At 40.7% G+C, this 18,802-nt stretch overlaps 1 long non-coding RNA gene across 1 annotated transcript in view; it reads right to left on the bottom strand.

Moving 5' to 3' along the window:
* Positions 1-10,001, bottom strand: part of LOC147577556 (uncharacterized) — a 53,322-nt gene extending 43,321 nt beyond the window's left edge. The window contains exon 1 of the long non-coding RNA XR_015255860.1: positions 9,574-10,001. This is a non-coding gene — a long non-coding RNA (uncharacterized LOC147577556). The remainder of the gene's footprint in view (positions 1-9,573) is intronic.
* Between the last annotated feature and the right edge of the window lie 8,801 nt (positions 10,002-18,802).

Raw genomic sequence — 18,802 nt, forward strand, 5'->3', positions numbered from 1 at the left:
CCTCTCAGCTAGCATCATCCCAGATTACTGTCCTCCCCATCCCCGCCTTTAGAAATGTTGCTTCTTCCTCCAGGCTCATCCACTGACATCTTTTCCACGAAGTATCTTCTGCCCCTCCCCCCCCCCAGCCCGAGTTAAAACTCTCTCTTCTTTGTGCTCCCATAGATATTGTTTGTAAAACTGTTATAAAGCTTGCTCTATCCTTCTTCATAATCCACACTTACACTCTCTCCTCTGATGAGGAAAATCAGGGCCCCCCATCACAATCAACAGAAACTGATTTCATGTGTTCAAAATTTAGTTCAGGGGCGCCTGGGTGGCTCAGTCGTTAAGCATCCGACTTTGGCTCAGTTCATGATCTCACAGTTCGTGAGTGTGAATCCCACATCAGATGAGCATGAGCCCCGCTTTGGGTGAGCTCGAGCCCAGCTTTGGGTGAACACCAGCCTGGTTTAGGGTGAGCAGGAGCCCCAACGTCAGGTAAAACATGAGCCCTGGGTGAGTCCTGCTTCTCTCTCTACCTCTTTCTCTCTCTCCCTGCCCCTCATAGGATTCTCTCTCTTCTCTCTCTCTCTCTCTCTCTCTCTCTCTCTGCCCCTCACTCTCTTTTGCCCTCTCGCAAAAAAAAAAAAAAAAAAAAAAAATTCAACATACAGACAATACTTTATATGCTGTATTCCCTCATTGTCATTATTCCCTTTGTTCTCTGGAACAAATATGGTGGCTCCATTGTTTTGTTTTGTTTTTTAAATAAACCCGAACACCTTTTCACAGGTATATTTTGCATTGTTTACTACAATTCTCCTTGTTTTCAAAATGTAAATTCAGGGGCACCTGGGTGGCTCAGTCAGTTCCGCATCCGACTTCCAACTTCCCCTCAGGTCATGTGCTGACAGCTGGGAGCCCAGAGCCCAGCTTCAGATTCTGTATCTTCTCTCTCTGCCCCTTCCCCACTCCTGCTCTCTCTCTCTCTCTCTCTCTCAAAAATAAATAAAACATTTAAAAAAATTTTAATACATTTTTTAAAAACATAAATTTGAATCTGTAAATATACATATGACCTCCATGGTATCTTTTCCACCCGGTTTTCAAAATATATACTTGAATCTCTCAAAAGTATAAGTTTATAAGTGTATTTCTTTTTGAGTACAAGGGACTCTCTCCTCTTCACATCCAAAAACAACACCCAGAAAGATCACGGGTGTCTTGGGTTTTATTCATATATAAAAAGAGAACTAAAATAATCCTGGGCTCCTGGCTGGCAGGCCATCCACCTCATTTCTCTCTGTGTACAGATTTTTAAATAAATGTGAAGTCTGTGGGCTTATTCTTACAAGATGGGGTAGGGGCACCTGGGTGGCTCAGTCACTTAAGCATCCAGCTTCGGCTCAGGTCATGATCTCGGGATTCACCAGTTCAAGCGCTGAATCAGACTCCATGCTGACAGCTCAGAACCTGGAGCCTGCTTCAGAGCCTATGTCTCCCTCTCTCTCCCCCTCCCCTGCTCACACTCTGCCTCTCTCTCAAGAATACATAAAAACATTTTAAAAAATTAAGAACGACAAGCTGTTATAGCTAAGAGGAGCTGGAGCAACAAAGATCCTTTTTTTTTTTTAATTTAAATCCAACTTAGTTAACATACAGCATAATAATGGTTTCAGTAAAGTTTAGTGATTCATCACTTATATATGACACCCAATGGTCATACCAAGTGCCCTCCTTAACGCCCACCACCCATTTAGCCCATCCCTCCACCCACCTCCCCTCCAGCAACCCTCAGTTTGTTCTCTGTAGTTTAGAGTCTCTTATGGTTTGCCGCCATCATTGTTTTTACCTTATTTTTCCTTCCTTTCCTTTATGTTCATCTGTTGTGTTTCTTAAATTCCACATGTGAGTGAAATCATGTGATCTTTATTTTTGATTGACTTCTTTCGTTTCGCATGGTACCTTCTAGTTCCATCCACATTGTTGCAAATGGCAAGATTACATTCTTTTTGACTGCCAAGTAATATTCCAGTGTGTGTGTGCGTGTATACACCACATCTTCTTTATCCATTCATCCATCGATGAACATTTGGGCTCTTCCCATAATTTGACTATTGTTGATAATGCTGCTATAAACTTTGGGCTGCATGTGCCCCTTTGAATCAGCATTTTGTATCCTTTGGATAAATATGTAGTAGTGCAATTGGTCACAGGGTAGCTCTATTTTTAATTTTTTGAGGAACTTCCATACTGTCTTCCAGACTGGCTGCACCAGTTTGCATTCCCACCAACAGTGCAAAAGTGTTCCCCTTTCTCCACATCCCCACCAACACCTGTTGTTTCCTGGGATGTTCATTTTAGCCATTCTGACAGGTATGAGGTGATACCTCATTGTGGTTTTGATTTGTATTCCCCTGATGAGGAGCAATGTTGAGCACCTTTTCATGTGTCTATATGCCATCTAGATGTCTTCTTTGGAAAAGTGTCTGTTCATGTCCTCTGCCCATTTCTTCACTGGATTATTTGTTTGTTGAGTGTTGAGTTTAATAAGTTCTTTACAGATTTTGGATACTAATCCCTTACCCAATATGCCATTTGCAAATATTCTCCCATTTTGTCAGTTGCCTTTTAGTTTTGTTGATTGTTTCCTTTTGCTGTGCAGAAGCTTTTTATCTTGATGGGGTCCCAATCGTTCATTTTTGCTTTTATTTCCCTTGCTTCAGGAGACATGTCTAGTAAGAAGTTGCTGCGGCTGAGGTCAAAGAGGTTGTTATCTATTTTCACCTTGAGGATTTTTATGGCTTCCTGTCTTACATTTAGGTCTTTCATCCATTTTGAGTTTATTTTTGTGCCTGGTGTAAGAAAGTGGTCCAGGTTCAGTCTTCTAAATGTCACTGTCCAATTTCCTCAACACCATTACTGCAGAGACTGTCTTTTTTCCATTGGATATTCTTTCTTGCTTTGTCAAAAATTAGTTGGCTGTACATTTTTGGGTCCACCTCTGGGTTCTCTATTCTGTTCCACTGATCTATGTGTCTGTTCTTGTGCCAGTACCAAACTGTCTTGATGAGTCTGGAATTCTTCCAGCTTGAAGTCTGGAACTGTGATGTCTCCAGCTTTCATTTTCCTTTTCAACATCCCTTTGGCTATTCAGGATCTTTTCTGGTTGATAGTGGAGTGGGCTACAGGATGGGAGCTAAGTGAGCATATGATAAGACCTCTGTCCTGCTTTGACAGAGTAGCCCCCGCCCCTTATCTTCTCTCCACCACCAAGAGATTCTAGCCATAGCTCCACCTCTTAGCTGCTTTCAGTTCAGAATGGCCTTTGTCCTTTCAGATAGGGATTATAGACCCAAGCCATCTGTTTGTCTAGGTTCTGTGTCACATTTCTTTAAAAAACAGAAAAACTGAAAGGAAACAAAGAAAAGAAAATAGAAAAGGGACTCAAAAATTTACCATAGATTTTTTTTCATATTTGAAAGTCTTGAGCATATAGCCATTTTAACAGAGAAGCTGTTAAGAGTGCAAAAGCAAGAGAACATTTAAAGAAACAGCCAAGAGAAGAAATCAGCCATTTGCACTGGGAGAGTCTACCAAGGCACAGAATTCAGGGACATCCCCCTCCTGACACCACTTGTATATCTGTATATGACAAACTCCAGAAGGGCAGGGAGCCTCTCTTGCTAAACATATTGTGGCCAGTACTTACCACAGTGAGAGCACATGGCAAGTATACAAAGGAGAGGTAGGAAGAAAAAGAGGAAGAGAGGAAAAGGGGGTGCGGAAGGACAGACATGGAAGATAGACATGGGGCATGACGTTGTCCTGTTTTGTATTGCAAGCCATCTTTTCCTTTTGAGTGACAACCACCATCTACCCTACACCAAGAGATTGGTCTTAGATAGCCATTACAGAAGGGTATAAATATCTTGTTTCATATCATAAGTCTTACATTTATATTGACTCCAGCCCAGTTCTCCTCTCTTTTTATTTCATATCTTCCCTCAGATGGTCTTTACTTCTTTGAACATTTCAGCATGCTTGGTCATATTTATTGACAGTATTTCTAGGATTGCTTCAATATATCACAGGGCCTCTCAGTATCCTCCTGGAAACTCTTCCCTTTTCACTGTAAGGTTGGCAGGAAAAAGTTAAAGAATGTTCACAAATTCTTCCAATACATATAGATTCTTCTTTCATAGTTTCTGGACTTAGCAGAAAAAACTTGGATTTGAGCACATCTTGAATGCATGTTCTGATGGTCTGGGAATGTATATGCTTAGAAAATATAACTTAAAAGGCTACTGATTGGAAAAATTCTTTTTTGAGACAAAATTTACACCAATCATCTGGAATATAATTAGTATTGCTAAATGATTACCTATATCGTGAGGGCAAAAAAAAAACACTTCCTCCTTGTTTGTCATTTTAAATTTAGTAAGTGCGAATGATAAATATCTCTATGTGTATGGACTTCATGCAATGTAAAATTAAACCACTTGAACAGAAAGAGGTGTGAAACTCGGCAAGGCAATTTATTTGAAATAATCTAAAACCTTAACATCAGTTTTTTACAGCTCAACCATGTCAACTCATAAATTTGTTTTCAATGCAGTCTTGAATCACCACAGGAAGATTTTGAATAACAACATGGACCAAGACTTATCCTGAAGCACACAAATCATTTCTGGCATATATGCTCATAACAACAGGCTTCAGAAGAAAAGGGAACAGTGAAAGTTCTAAGAAACTGGGCAGGAATACTTCCTAACGTTCAGTGGTTTAGATGAGTTGCTAAATTCTAAGCTGCAAAAGTATATGTAGTTTGCATGAAAAAAATAATTTTATTCACAATGTGGACAAAAAGTCCCTTTGAACATGCTCTATTTGGGGGTAATTTTGTGACTCAAAGGGTTCTTCACATTTCCCCAGGGATGCTTTAATCATTTCTGTCTTTTGCCTTTTAAAGACATCAGAAAAATCCAGTTATGTGTCATACGTGTGCATAGGTACCACAGACATTCAGAACGTATATTTCCTGCTAAGTAATTAGGAGTGGAAAAGCAGGTCCCTGTGAGCTGAATGATGGTTTTCCCTATTGTTGAGGACAAGCTCATTAAATCTCAATATTTCACAACAACTCTTTAATATTCATTAGGGGATCAATGCCCAAATCAAAATATTGTGGTTCTGAAAGATTTTCTACATTTCACAGTTCAGCCAAAGGGCACCTTTGGGAGAAATATCTGAGATTTAGAGAAATGTAATGGAAAATATACATAAATACTTAAAAATAATCTAAACCCAATTCCTTACAACAAAGCTAAGCCAGGAAATGTCTGAATTTAGATACAGTTACTATAATCCAAATGGGTATTTTGGGGAGGGAGTAAAAGCAATCTCTGTGTGTTCTTAAACCAGAATTAACTAAAATATCCTATATAAGTCATTCCTGGATGGGACAATAATCTTTTTTCTTCTGTGCTTGCCACTATTTGTTCTGATACTTCCTTCTCTCATTCTCCTTATTTCAGAGAAATTAGCAAATCTCTCCACTACCAAAACTTTCAATTATTTCATAAATTTGAATGTGGTTTTAGTCTGGAAGCACAAACACATATAAAATGGCACTCATCTATCTTGATCTTTATTTCCTGCTGCTTGTAACATTTCCAGTCTGAAAAATGTGCCTTCTTTCTGTCAACTTCCATAAGTAGAGCAACTGCCTCTTCATTATTAATTTGTATCTTCCCCCACCCCTCTCTCTCTCTCTCCCTTTTTTTTTTTTTCCCATAGGGCCTGAAAGTGCTTTTGGGCTGTTACAAGTTTTCTAAACTGCAGTTACTTCTGACTTCACGGAGTCCTTAATTCTTCAGGTTTATCTCACTCATTCCAGGTGTCCCAAGAGCATGGCACTCCTTTGTCAATATTCTGTTCATTCTTCTTTCAAAACCTAAATACACCCGAGAACCTCTTAGATGCCCCTTCTTTCTTGTTAGGGATTCATTGTTTAGAAAGATTCTTCTAATCCCTTTTGAACCACACTATCTACACACTAGGATCCCTGCTAGGAATGACACCACTTTTTTGTTTTAGTTGTATTTGGAATTTGTTCCACAAAAGTCCAGAATGACATTTTCAAGTGCCTCGAATTGAGCTCCCTTCTTTGTTCTGATTTTCACGAATGACTATTCACACACTGTTCCCTCTGCCCAGAATGGCTTTTCTCCCCTCCTTTTTCTGGCCAACTCAGTCATCCCTTAAGGAAATCTACTTAGTAATCACTTTTCTCTAAAGCCTTCCAGTCCCCCATTTCTGTTCCTCCATGACATTTGCATGTGCCTCTACTAACTCTCAGCACATTGCACTGAATTGAATTACCTAGACTGTGAGTTCTGGAAGGACTACAGACCCAGAAGTTCCTGGTGCCTCTCCGTTATATTCATTCGTCCGTTCATTTACTCATTTAGTCATTCATTTAAAAGCATTTTTCAAGAGTCTACTATATGCCAACCTTCCAGGCTCCAAAACTCAGCAGTGAACGACACAAACAATATCCTTGTTCTCTGGAAGCTTGTGTCTTAGTGGGATGAAGCCTGACGATGAGCAAGTAGACAGATAAATGAACAAGATAATTTCCATCGTTAACTGCTACCAGTAAAATACATAAAACAGTCCAGTAATAGTGTGATGGGGAGGGTAGTATAGACAGGGTGGTAAGGCAAATCCTTTTTGTGTAATGATACTTGAGTTGCAATCCACATGGCATGCAAAAACAGGATTAAGAACATCTGATTAGGAAAATGCAAATCAAAACCACAGTGAGATAGCACAATACACCTGTTAGGATGGCTATTATCAGAAAGACAAGAGACGAGTGTTGGTGAGTACGTGGACAAAAGGGAACCCTTGTGCACTGTTTGTGGGAATGTAAATTGGTGCAGCATAATGAAAAAGTTTGGAGGTTCCTTGAAAAATTAAAAATAGAACCACCATATGATCCAAAAATTCCACTTTTGGGTATGTATCTGAAGGAAAAAAAATCACTATCTCAAAGAGATATCTGTATGTGTACACACACACACACACACACACACACACACACATAAACACACACAATGGAATATTATTCAGCTACTAAAAGAGAAGGAAATTCTACTCTTTGCAGCAGCATAGAATGGAACTTGAGGGCATTATGTTAACTAAAATAAGTCAGAGAAAGCCAAATACTATATGATCTCATTTATAGGAGGAATCTAAAAAAAGTGAACTCAAAGAAACAGAGTAAAATGGTAGTTTCCAGGGCCCAAGGGATGAGGGATGGATGAAGGTGGTCAAAAGGTACAGACTACCAGCTGTAAGGTAAATAGTTCTGGGAACATAATGTATAGCATGGTGCCTATAACAATACTGTATCATATATTTGAAAAGTGTGAAAGAGGTAGATTTTAAAATTATCACCACACACATACACAAAAATGGTAATTATGGAGAGGATGAATATGTTAACTAACCTTATCACTGTGGTCCTATCATTTTGCAACATTTATATGTATCAAATCATCCTATTATTCCCCCAAAACTTACATATATCTTATGTCAGTAATATCTCAATAAAGCTCAGTGTGAAAAGATTCTGAAACATTTTCTTTAAAAAAAAGAAAGAAAGAAAGAAAGAAAAAGATCTGGATGTAGTGTCTATGGCCTTACAGCAGGAGCAAGCTTGCCCAAGGAACAGAAAGAGGCCTAAGTGAGTAGATCATAGCAAGTAAGAAAGAAAGAGAGGTAGGCAGAGGACAGATCAGGTTTGGCCTTGAAAGCCATGGTAAGGGTTTGGATTTTATTCTAGTGCAAATATAAGCCACTGGAGGGCTTTAAAAATAGTGATACAAAATGGCTTGCATTTAAAAACGCAATTGTTGAATGTTTGTTGAGTGAATTCAACAAATTGTGTTCCCTTCATTTCCATATCATCAACAAGTTCTTTGGGGCGATTTTTAAATCTCAGATTGCTCTTTCCATATTAGAAAAAGTTGGAGAAAAAAGCTGATTTGCTCCTGATTTGCTAGCATCCCTCCTTCCAAAGTCTTCATTCACTTCACTGTTTTGATCTCCTAGAGTGACTTATTCATGCACTGTTCCTACTGCCCAAAAGGTCTTTTCTTCCCTTCTTTTTCTGATCAACTTTTGGTCATCAACTTTTGGTCATCTCCCAAAGAGACCTTCTGAATAATCAACCTCTGAAGGTAGACTACATCATCAGTTCATCGGTCCATATTTCTTGACTGAATAGAACTAATATTGCAAAACTTCTACACAAGAGGGATCTGAGATCTTTCTGCCTTTCTCCCCCTCTGTCATACTTTCACCCCTATCCCAACAAGACAGCAGTCTTAGTTGCTGATAAATTTTCCTTTAGGTGTGCTCTACCAAAGTTTAAATTAGGGCAGGTGGGGGCAGGGGCAAGTAAATTGGGCAGGAACCCAATTGTTGTCCTGTATCTACGTCATAACCTCCAATCCACTTTTAGGAGTAAGAGAACTGATTAGTTTGGTCTCATCTGCCTGACCCTCATGTCTACCCCAAAACTGGTTCTGAATTCAGAGCAAAGAATAAAAGCGTTTCTGAAATGCCAGCAATGTATACAGTCTGATGTGGCTTGACGACACTAAATTGGAAGTTTGAGAGACTGCTAGACTTGGGGTCTAGTTACAACTCGATTGCTAACCAGCTGTGAAAATGTAGGTCAGGCACTTAAAACCAGTAGCTAACTCTTGCTGTATGTCAGACATTAAGCACTACATAGATTATGTCATTTCATCTTCAAAACAATTCAGAGATAGATATAATTATTAGCCCGTTTTGCAGGTAAAAAAAAAAAAAAAATGGGCACAGAGAGTAAGGCTGATAGCTGCGACTTGAACCCAGACAGCCTGACTGACTTGAGAGCCTGACTCAGCCTATTCAAATTTCCATTTTACTCATCTATAAAATGTGCGGGTTGGACGAATCTCTAAGATGTCTGTTAACCTTAAATTTCTCTGACACCCCCTCTGCCTGGTTTACCTTCTCAAAGATAACATGTCCATGTTCAATGCTCTGATTTGGGCAAAACTATCCCCGTTACTTTTTTGGGGGGGGAGGGCAGGGGGGGGAGTTGTGTGTGTAGTTAGTTGAAGACACGCTATTTATCTTAACAATTGTAGCTGAATGTTTCCCCTGCCCCTTAAAATAAAGGTAAAGCTAGTTTTATCAGCTCAACAAATCTGACCTACATACTTTTCCCAGTACTTATCATTTCAACTGTGTCTCTTGTGAGTAGCTAACGTCTCTAAAACTCAACTCTTATATTTTGGCAATATCTATCTCCAACCATTTTCTATCCATATCCTCTTCCCCTTCCAAGTTGTAACCTTCAATTAGAAGAACCTATTAATACCCCATACTTAGTTTCCCACCCCAGACTTTAAAATCACATTTAGAAGCACATCACACCCTCTTTCCTATTATGTTGTGTGTTCCCATGGGACATACACGCTGATTATATCCAACTGTGATTATTTGGGACCACAGTTACACACTCCTTACCAATTGCTTGTTTAACATGACTCATCCTGTTTTCCACCAAACTGTTTGGTCTGTTGAGAGTGGATTGATGAGTCTTGACAGATTCTTCCTCCCAACTCAGAGGTGACCCTGAAAAATAAACACATCTCCTGAATGACCACGTGGAATCTGCTGTGGGCAATCATGGCCCGCACCTCTGCATTACCTTCACCCCTCTCAAACTTCTAGAAACTCTAACAGAATCCCCCCGTGGTCTAACATCCTTGGTCCCCTTTTTATCTGTGAGTTATGGAGTGCTTCTTATTTTTTGAAGGCACGCATTCACATGACATGGTTTGAACCAGAGAACCGATGGCCAGCTCTACCGAGTTCTGATTATTTTTTCTTTTATTTATGTTTTGCTATATTTTCTCACTCTTGACATTAGTTTTGAATACATGCTAATCACTCGGGATCTTCTTCTTGACCTCCTTCTGACTAAATCATTATGCTGCACTATCTCTAGCATACATAATCGTTAATAAAAATAGCTAATATATGCTCAGCAAAAGACATGTAGTAGAGGGGCGCCTGGGTGGCTCAGTCAGTTAAGCGTCCAACTCTTGGTTTCAGCTCAGGTGTTGATCTCACAGTTTGTGAGTTAGAACCCCGCATCGGGCTCCATGCTGACAGTCCAGAGCCTGCTTGGGATTCTGTCTTTCCTTCTCTCTCTGCTCCCACCCTGCTCTCTCTCTCTCTCAATCTCTCTCAAAATAAATAAACTTTGAGAAAATTTTTTTAAAAAGACATGTACTAGAACCTTTAAGACAGCACTATCTGCAAGTGCCCCAAACTGTAAGCTAACCAAATGCCTGTCAACAGTAGAATGAGTAGATTGCAGTGTATTTCCACAGTGTAATACAGTAAGATAAACAAGCTTAACTACATGTAATAATATGGATGAATCTCACAAACATAATTTGAGTGAAAAAGACCCAAGACCAAAGTATAAAACTATATGCTTCCATTTAGATGAGAACAAAAGCAGAGGAAAGCAATCAATGCAGTTGAAAGTCAAGAGAGTGGTTACCTTGGGGGCTTGAGGGACAGCACCAGGAAGGAGACAAAAAGGAGCTCTGGGTATTAGCCATATTGTGTTCTTGATCTGAGTGCTAATTACATGGGAGTGGTCAGTTCGTCAAAACTAAATGAGTTCTACACTTTAGGGTAGGTGCACTTTATATACCTAAGGCTTTCATTTTTAAAAGTTTAATCAACTAAAAAAAACATAAAACTTTTGAAACTGAAAAAAACTAATTGCTATTCTATACTAAGGGCTTGCTTTTGTATCAACTGGCGTTTATCTCTTTTTTTAATTTAATTTATTTTTTTTTATTTACATTCAAGTTAGTTATCATATAGCACAACAGTGATTTCAGGATCAGAATCCTTAATGCCCCTTACCCATTTAGCCCATCCCCCCCCCCACAATCCCTCCAGCAACCCTCTGTTTTTTCTCCATATTTAAGAGTCTCTTATGTTTTGTCCCCTTCCCCGTTTTTATATTATTTTTGCTTCCCTTCCCTTATGGTCATCTGTTTTGTATCTTAAAGTCCTCATATGAGTGAAGTCATATATTTGTCTTTCTCTGACTAATTTCGCTTAGCATAATACCCTTACAGCAGCACTATCAACAATAGCCAAAGTATGGAAAGAGCGCAAATGTCCATCGATGGATGAATGGTTAAAGAAGGTGCAGTGTGTGTGTATATATATATATATATATATATATATATATATAGGAGTATTACTTGGCAATCAAAAAGAATGAAACCTTGCCATTTGCAACTACGTGGATCTATCTCATTTTTATGTGCTAATATTTTTCATCTACAGTAATAAAGCTGAATCCAGCATTCTAATGTAGACAGCTCGAGCCCTTGTTTAAATCTAGGCTCTGATAATTTCTAGACGTTTTGTTTTGTTTTTGCTGCTTTTGCTTCTCCCATCTTTATTTCTTTAATCCTGTTTTCTCATCCATAAAATGAAGGCAATAACAGTAGCTACTTCATAGGTTAGAGGTATTAAATGAGCAAATCCTTGTAATCTACGTAACAACACCCGATACGTAGTAAGTGTTCAATAACCTTTACTGACCTACAGTTTCTGGTTTGTCTTTCCTACAAATACTCATTTCTTGTAAACTGAAGCATTGTGACACAGTCCACAAGCCCTTCCGCCTTCAGATATTAGAAGCCAAACAAAGGGAGCACCGTGCTGTGTTCCACACAGGAATAAACGTGTATACGAGGGAAGGAGTGAATGAATGAAGTAGGGAAGAATGTCATCCCAGCATGTGAAGATGTGGCCTAGATAATGGAAAGACTGCAAGCAAACTTAAAACCAGCAAGATACATCATCATCCTCAGATTTTCTAAAAGAAACATTAAGGTAGAGGGGTAAGTACATCTGTGCTTCTCAATGGACCCTGCCATTCATTACGACTGTGTGTTGTGTGTACGTGGCCGGCAGCTTGTGTAGCAAAAAGACTGCTGACTCGGAGCACCTAATTTAAGGCCATGGCTACTTAAATGCCTGCGCAGCTAACTTCTCCCTTCCTCAGTGTCCTCACCTGTGTGTGATAAGGGTAGTATTAACAGCAACCACCTCATAATTTGAGGTTTGTAGCCACTAATATCAGTAAGTAACTTGTAATAGTTGGCATTTAGACAGCACTAACAAATATTTGTGAAAGACACTAAATAAATGTTCAAGGTTTACTCTAGAAAAAAGTATAGTGTCAAAACTTATATTCTTTTCTCTGTTTTCTCTGAAGTAGAGTAAAACCTTGGATTGTAACTTGTTCTGTGAGTGTTCTGCAAGATGAGCCAACATTTCTAGCAAATTCTAACTTGATAAATGAGCGATGTCTTGCAATACGAGTACTAGTGACACTGAACATCACATGATCACAACTGGGCCAGTGGTTTTCTCTCTCTCTCTCTCTCTCTCTCTCTGCAGGATTGTGGGTGATCATCTCCCATGCTCAAATGCTCAGTCTCAGGCCACAGTGTTTGGCAGAAATCAGTGATTTTTCAGAACATTGGAAAGTGCCCACAATTGGCATAGTGTACTTTTTGTCACTTCTAAGCACCTATGGACCATCCTTTACTTTTATATACAAGAGTAAGCTTAGGAATGCTTTGCTTCATTCTAGGTCAGGCTGCCTGCAGATAGAGACCCTTTCCTCTGCTGACCTATTGCCAGTTATGTTAAATACAGTCTATGACAAGAGTTTATCAATACTGTACTGTAGCCAACATCTGTGTGAGTGTATACAATGGCCCCCATGCAGAAAAAGGTTGAATAGAAAAGTGGTAAGAAGAAGGAGATGATTACAGGGGAAGTTAAGGAGATCATCGAGACGTACAAGAGAGGTAGGAGAGTTGCCGAAATTGCAAGATTTTATAAGAAGTCTACATCTGCATCTGGTCTACAGAGAAGGAGGAGAAAGACGTGGAGGAATCCCTCACTTCAAATGAGATTATGGAGATGTGTAATATGTGGGAAACAGTACAATATTTTATAGAAAAGCACCACCTAAATAAGGCTGTAGCAGTGCACGTGATTAATCTGTTTAACCACAATGCAATGTCACATTTCTGCGAAATCCTCAAAAGGAGGCAAAACCAAGTGTCATTGGATACGTTCCTTGTTAAAGTTGCATGAAAATGGGGCGCCTGGGTGGCGCAGTCGGTTAAGCGTCCGACTTCAGCCAGGTCACGATCTCGCGGTCCGTGAGTTCGAGCCCCATGTCAGGCTCTGGGCTGATGGCTCCGGAGCCTGGAGCCTGTTTCCGATTCTGTGTCTCCCTCTCTCTCTGCCCCTCCCCCGTTCATGCTCTGTCTCTCTCTGTCCCAAAAATAAATAAACGTTGAAAAAAAAAATTTTTTTTTAAATAAAAATAAAAAAAAAATAAAGTTGCATGAAAAGAATAAGATTCCATTGAGCCAATCGATAGCAGTGATTCCATTAGTGATAGTGAAAGTCATCCTACACAATAACCCTCCTCTCTCGTCTCCCTCACCCCAGCCACGAAGGTTTCCAAAGGTAAGTGCAGGTTAATTTGTTTATTTTTCTTTATATTTTTTATTTTCTTTATTATTTTGTGTTATATCACGGTATGTAATCATTTTTACATGAATATTTTTGGGTTGAGGCATGATTCATCTGAGTTTTCAGTATTTCTTATGGGAAGACTCGCTTTGATATACAAGTGCTTTGGATTACAAGCATGTTTCCTGAATGAATTATGCTCGTAAACCAAAGTTTTACTGTACTTCCAACTGTTCCTCTCAGGCCCCCAATGCACACAAGCCAGCCTCTGGTAATTCAGAGCCCTCCCTGAAAAGTACTCCACACAGACCTGCCTCTTCCCCATCCCAGATCTCTCCTTGGGATCTTTATAAAGCGTACTTGTGGGGGCACCTGGATAGCTCAGTCAGTTGAGCACCCAACTCTTGATTTTAGCTCAGGTCATGAGCCCAGGATCTTGGGATTCAGCCCAGCGTTGAGCTCCACCCTCAGTGCAGAGCACACTTAAGATTCTCTCTCTTTCTCCCTTTGCCCCTCTCCCCTGTTCACACTCTCTCTCTCAAAAATATAAAAACAAGAACAAAAACGTGTGCTTTATCTATTCATTGATGGACATTTTGGTTCTTTCCATAGTTTGGCTATTATTGATAATGTTACTGTAAACACTGAGATGCATGTACCCGTTTGAATTAGTATTTTTTAGCCTTTGGACAAATATATGGTACTTATAGATATTATGGATAAATGTGTGTGTACACACACACACACACACACACACACAATGGAATATTACTCAGCAATCCAAAAGAATGAAATCTTGCCATTTGCAATGATATGGATGGATCTAAAATGTATCATGCTAAGTGAAATAAGTCAGAGAAAGACAAATACCATATGATTTCACTCATATATGGAATTTAATGAACATAGGGGAAGGTAAGGAAAAATAAAATAAGATAAAAACAGAGAGACAAACCATAAGACTCTTAACTATAGAGAACAAATTGAGGGTTTCTGGGGGGAGGTGGGTAGGGGGATGAGCTAAGTGGGTGATGGGCATTGAGGAGGGCACTTGTGATGAGCACTGGGTGTTATACATAAGTGATGAATTACTAAATTCTACTCATGAAACCAATACTACATTATATGTTAACTAGCTTCAATTTAAATAAAATCTTGGAAGAAGATAAATTAGATAGATAGATGATAGATAGATAGATAGATAGATAGATAGATAGATAATAGATGGTAGAACGTACTTGTACTGCCTGGTTTATTCCACTCAATCTAGAATAAAATGCAATCCTTTCTGAGAGATAATAATAGGTGAATTTTTTTCAGATAACATTTCTGATTTCAACAGAGCTTTCTGAAATCTGCCTCCTAATCTAGTGAAGTAAAACACACGGTACAAACTTCCAACACCATTTCGTGCTGACGGGATATATTTTCAATCAGAAAGCTTGTGTTGTTTTAGATTCAACAAATACATGACTACCTGTTATACCCTGACTTTTTTGGAGCTGTAAATTGCAAAATCAAAATAATTTTCTCTTTTATATCCTTTCAGATTCAAATGAAGGAGGAAAAGTGGAAAACTAAGAGAAGGAATACGTTCTGATTCTTCTACTGAGTTTTAATTTCCTGGGCAGTGGCCACAAAGCTATATTTAACCCATTCTCTCCCATTTTGAAAAACTCTGTATTTCCCAATACTCTGCAAGCCTGGGAGATAGTTCTCCCCTCAAGCCCACCCTTAGATTTTCTGCTTGATTCCAGGGGTAGCCACCCGGCACACGGGCATATACACACGTGTGCACATTCACATGAACACACACAAAGATATCTACAACTGCATTGTCAACCCTTTTCTAGCCCCACCGCCCATTTTCCCAAACGGGAAATGCACGACCTAGACCTCAGTAGTAGCCCTGAATGCAGTCACAAAAGAATTCGGTTAAAAACTGAAGCTAGCCTAAGTTGCAAAAGCTCGGGTTTTATTGACTACATGATGCTTAGGGATCACAGAAGTTAAAAAAAAAAAGGAATAACCCGGGTCCAGATCAGAAGACCAGCTGCCCATGTAGTACACTGTGGCAGCCTTCGGGAAGGCTCACTTAATCTGCACCCGTACTTTAGTCCGAGGTGACATTGACAGTGTTATCAGTAGGCAGAAGGGAGTCTCAAACTTCAGGAAATGATTGAGTGGTGGTTAATTCCGGAGGTCCAAACACCTAACCCTTCTCACACCTTCACACACACACACACACACACACACGCACACACACAAATCCTATCACAAAAAGTGACTAAAAAAATTCTAGAGATCGACTTAAAAGGTGTATCTAATGGTGCAAACCTGCACTAACCCATGACTCAGAAAGTACCAGAAACAAATAATTACCCATGCACAGAAAGCACTTCCAAGGAAGCTGAATCAGGTCAAGAATAAAAGGTGGTTCGGGACATCCAGTACAAAACTTTCTCCTTCCTTTAATCCCTGGGCAGAAAGGACTGCCTGAAATGCCTTTAAAAACTCTTGAATATTTTGGACTTCTTACATACAGCTTACACGTAGGTATTCTATGAACACCAGCCCGTTCGGAAAAATCTAAACCCTTACAGTCCCAGTGTGGCCATGTACGTAAGGTGGCTTCATTGGACAAGAATCATATGCTACCAAGGTCACATGGCCCCATTCTGTGCTTCCACACTGGCTCGGCACCCAATTGCCTTTTAGCAGAAGCCCACAACCAGCCTGGGCCCCCTTCGTTCTCTAACTCACCTCAGCGTTTTCTGTCCACTCACACCCCAACCAAACCCCCAACTGTTTCATTCCTTCACGGACTTTTACCACGGGGAGAAAAGTACAGGATGGAACTCTGGCCGCTGTACCTGCGGTGGAAAAAATAGGTTGACTGTTTGTACACCCATGGCTAAAAGCAGTGTTTCCCTTGACCTGGATGAGGCCCCTGCACTGTGTCCTATGCTTTAGAGGTCTCATTCTGGGCCCCTGCCACCACGCCTCTCCCAAGTCAAGAAGCTCATGGAACCAGATGCGCTCACCTGGAAACTATGCCTCCCCTTATAGACCAGACTCTGGCTACCTGGACCTCTGAAATTCCTTACCCAGCCATCACTGAGCCTGCTTCTAAGGCCAGAATGAAATTCTTCACTCCTGAAAGCAGATGGCAGTGGCCATTTGCCCCTCTCAGGGCAGAGGGGTAGCTAAAGGGCTGCTGTATTTAGGAACTGTGGACACAGCTTTGAGGTGCCCACACACATGTGGTGAGGTCCCTCCTAGTCCAGGAGGGTGCTGCTCGTAGGGGAGAGATGGGGAGCAGGCCAACTCTCAGAATGTCAAGATGCCACGTTTTAGCACAGAACTCTGAGAAGTCTGAGAATTATGAATTTCTGCCTGGCCTCCCAGGTCAATATGAAGGTATCTTTGTTAAGGAAGGAGGACAGAACAAGTTTTATTTAACAGATTATTCACTTGAATTATAATTTTTTGATGGACATGGTTTGTGGGCCTCAATTTGCACTCTCGGTCTGCAGACAATATTAAGGACAGACCTGTGAAAGGCCTATATGCTTAAAGTTCATCCTCTAAAGTTCAAGAAACTAACCTCTGCAAAGAATCTACTCCTAAGTGTCAAGTCACAATTAAACTCTTTAGGACTTCCCTGGGACCAGCACTGCTTTTCAAGATAACATAGTGCCCAGTAAGTACCACTGCCATCCATCCCACCAGGATGTGCCTGGGGTGATTTCCAGGACTCAGTCCTGAATCAAGTCTATCTTCTCTGCTAGCCCACCCCTGTGTCACATGCTAACAATCCACCAACGTCATTTTCAGTTAAAGCAGAATCAATTCCATTGTGCTGTGTGTCACCTAAACATGGATATAACAGGAATAAAATTTAAAATTATATCCACTCTCCACTCCTGCTTGCTCCCATTAAGAAGCATTATGCCCACGGGGCACCTGGGTGAGCTCAGTCTGTTAAGCATCTGACCTCTGCTCAGGTCACGGTCTCAAGGTTCATGAATTCAAGCCCCGCATCAGGCTCTCTCTGCTCTCAGCAGATCCCACTTCGGATCCCCTGTTCCCCTCTCTCTGCCCCTTTCCCACTTGTGCTCTCTCTTTTTCACTCCCAAAACAAATAAATAAACTTTTCAAAAGTGGGGGGGTGGGGGAGGAGGGGGATCGCCTGGATGGCTCAGTCGGTTAAGTGTCTGACTTCAGCTCAGGTAATGACCTCGCAGTTTGTGAGTTTGAGCCTGGCGTCGGGCTCTGTGCTGACAGCTCGGAGCCTGGAGCCTGCTTCGGATTCTGTGTCTCCCTCTCTCTCTGCTCCTCCTCTGCTCGCCCTCTGTCTCTCTCTCTCAAAAATAAATAAACATTAAAAAAAAATTTAAGACACTCTTTAAGAATCCCCTTAATAATCCTGAAAAAACTAACAATTTATTACGAAAACCAAGGTAAATGAGTAAGGAAGAAATAGCAGACATGCTGAAAGGCTAGCTAGTTGGGTTAGCCCTGGAAAGGGCGGAGGTATACCAGCAGGATGCATTGTATGGGTTGGAAAGGAAGCAGGAGGGAAGTGAGAGAAACACTGTGAGAAACAGAACTGGAGCAAAGCAGGTCTAGATAGAGTTGAGAATGAGAGAAGAGAAAGATCCGGAAGCAGCCACTATGTGGGTGAGATTCTGAGAAAGCCAGGCATAGGAGAAGAGAGGTGGCCACAAATTGCCACTACACCTACCCAGGGGGAGAGTCTTCTTCAATTCCTTTGAATCTGGGACTTGCTTTGGCCAATGGAATGTGACAGAAGTGAAACTGTGTAGCTTCCAAGGCAGAGCCTAAGAAGATCTGCGGTGGTCTCTTACGCAAACCTGGAAGGGTCCCTCCTAGGACCTGGCTGCCATGCTGTGAGAATTCCAAAGTCAGGGCGTGAAAAGAAATCAAGACATCCTGACTGACCGTCTCAGCTGAGCTCTCAGCTGACAACCAGCGCTTACCGCCAGCCCCGGGAACGAGCCAAGTTGGGTGTTCCCACCAAATGAGTTGTCAAAGGACTGCAGTACCTGCCAAAAGCATAAGAGAACTACCATCCAGCCGATATCGTCAACCTAGTTATTGACATAAGCCATTACATTGGGGGGTGGTTTGC

The sequence above is a fragment of the Puma concolor genome, chromosome C2 (genome assembly GCF_028749965.1).
Source record: "Puma concolor isolate L17-30 chromosome C2, mPumCon1.1.hap2, whole genome shotgun sequence".
Classification (NCBI taxonomy): domain Eukaryota; kingdom Metazoa; phylum Chordata; class Mammalia; order Carnivora; family Felidae; genus Puma; species Puma concolor.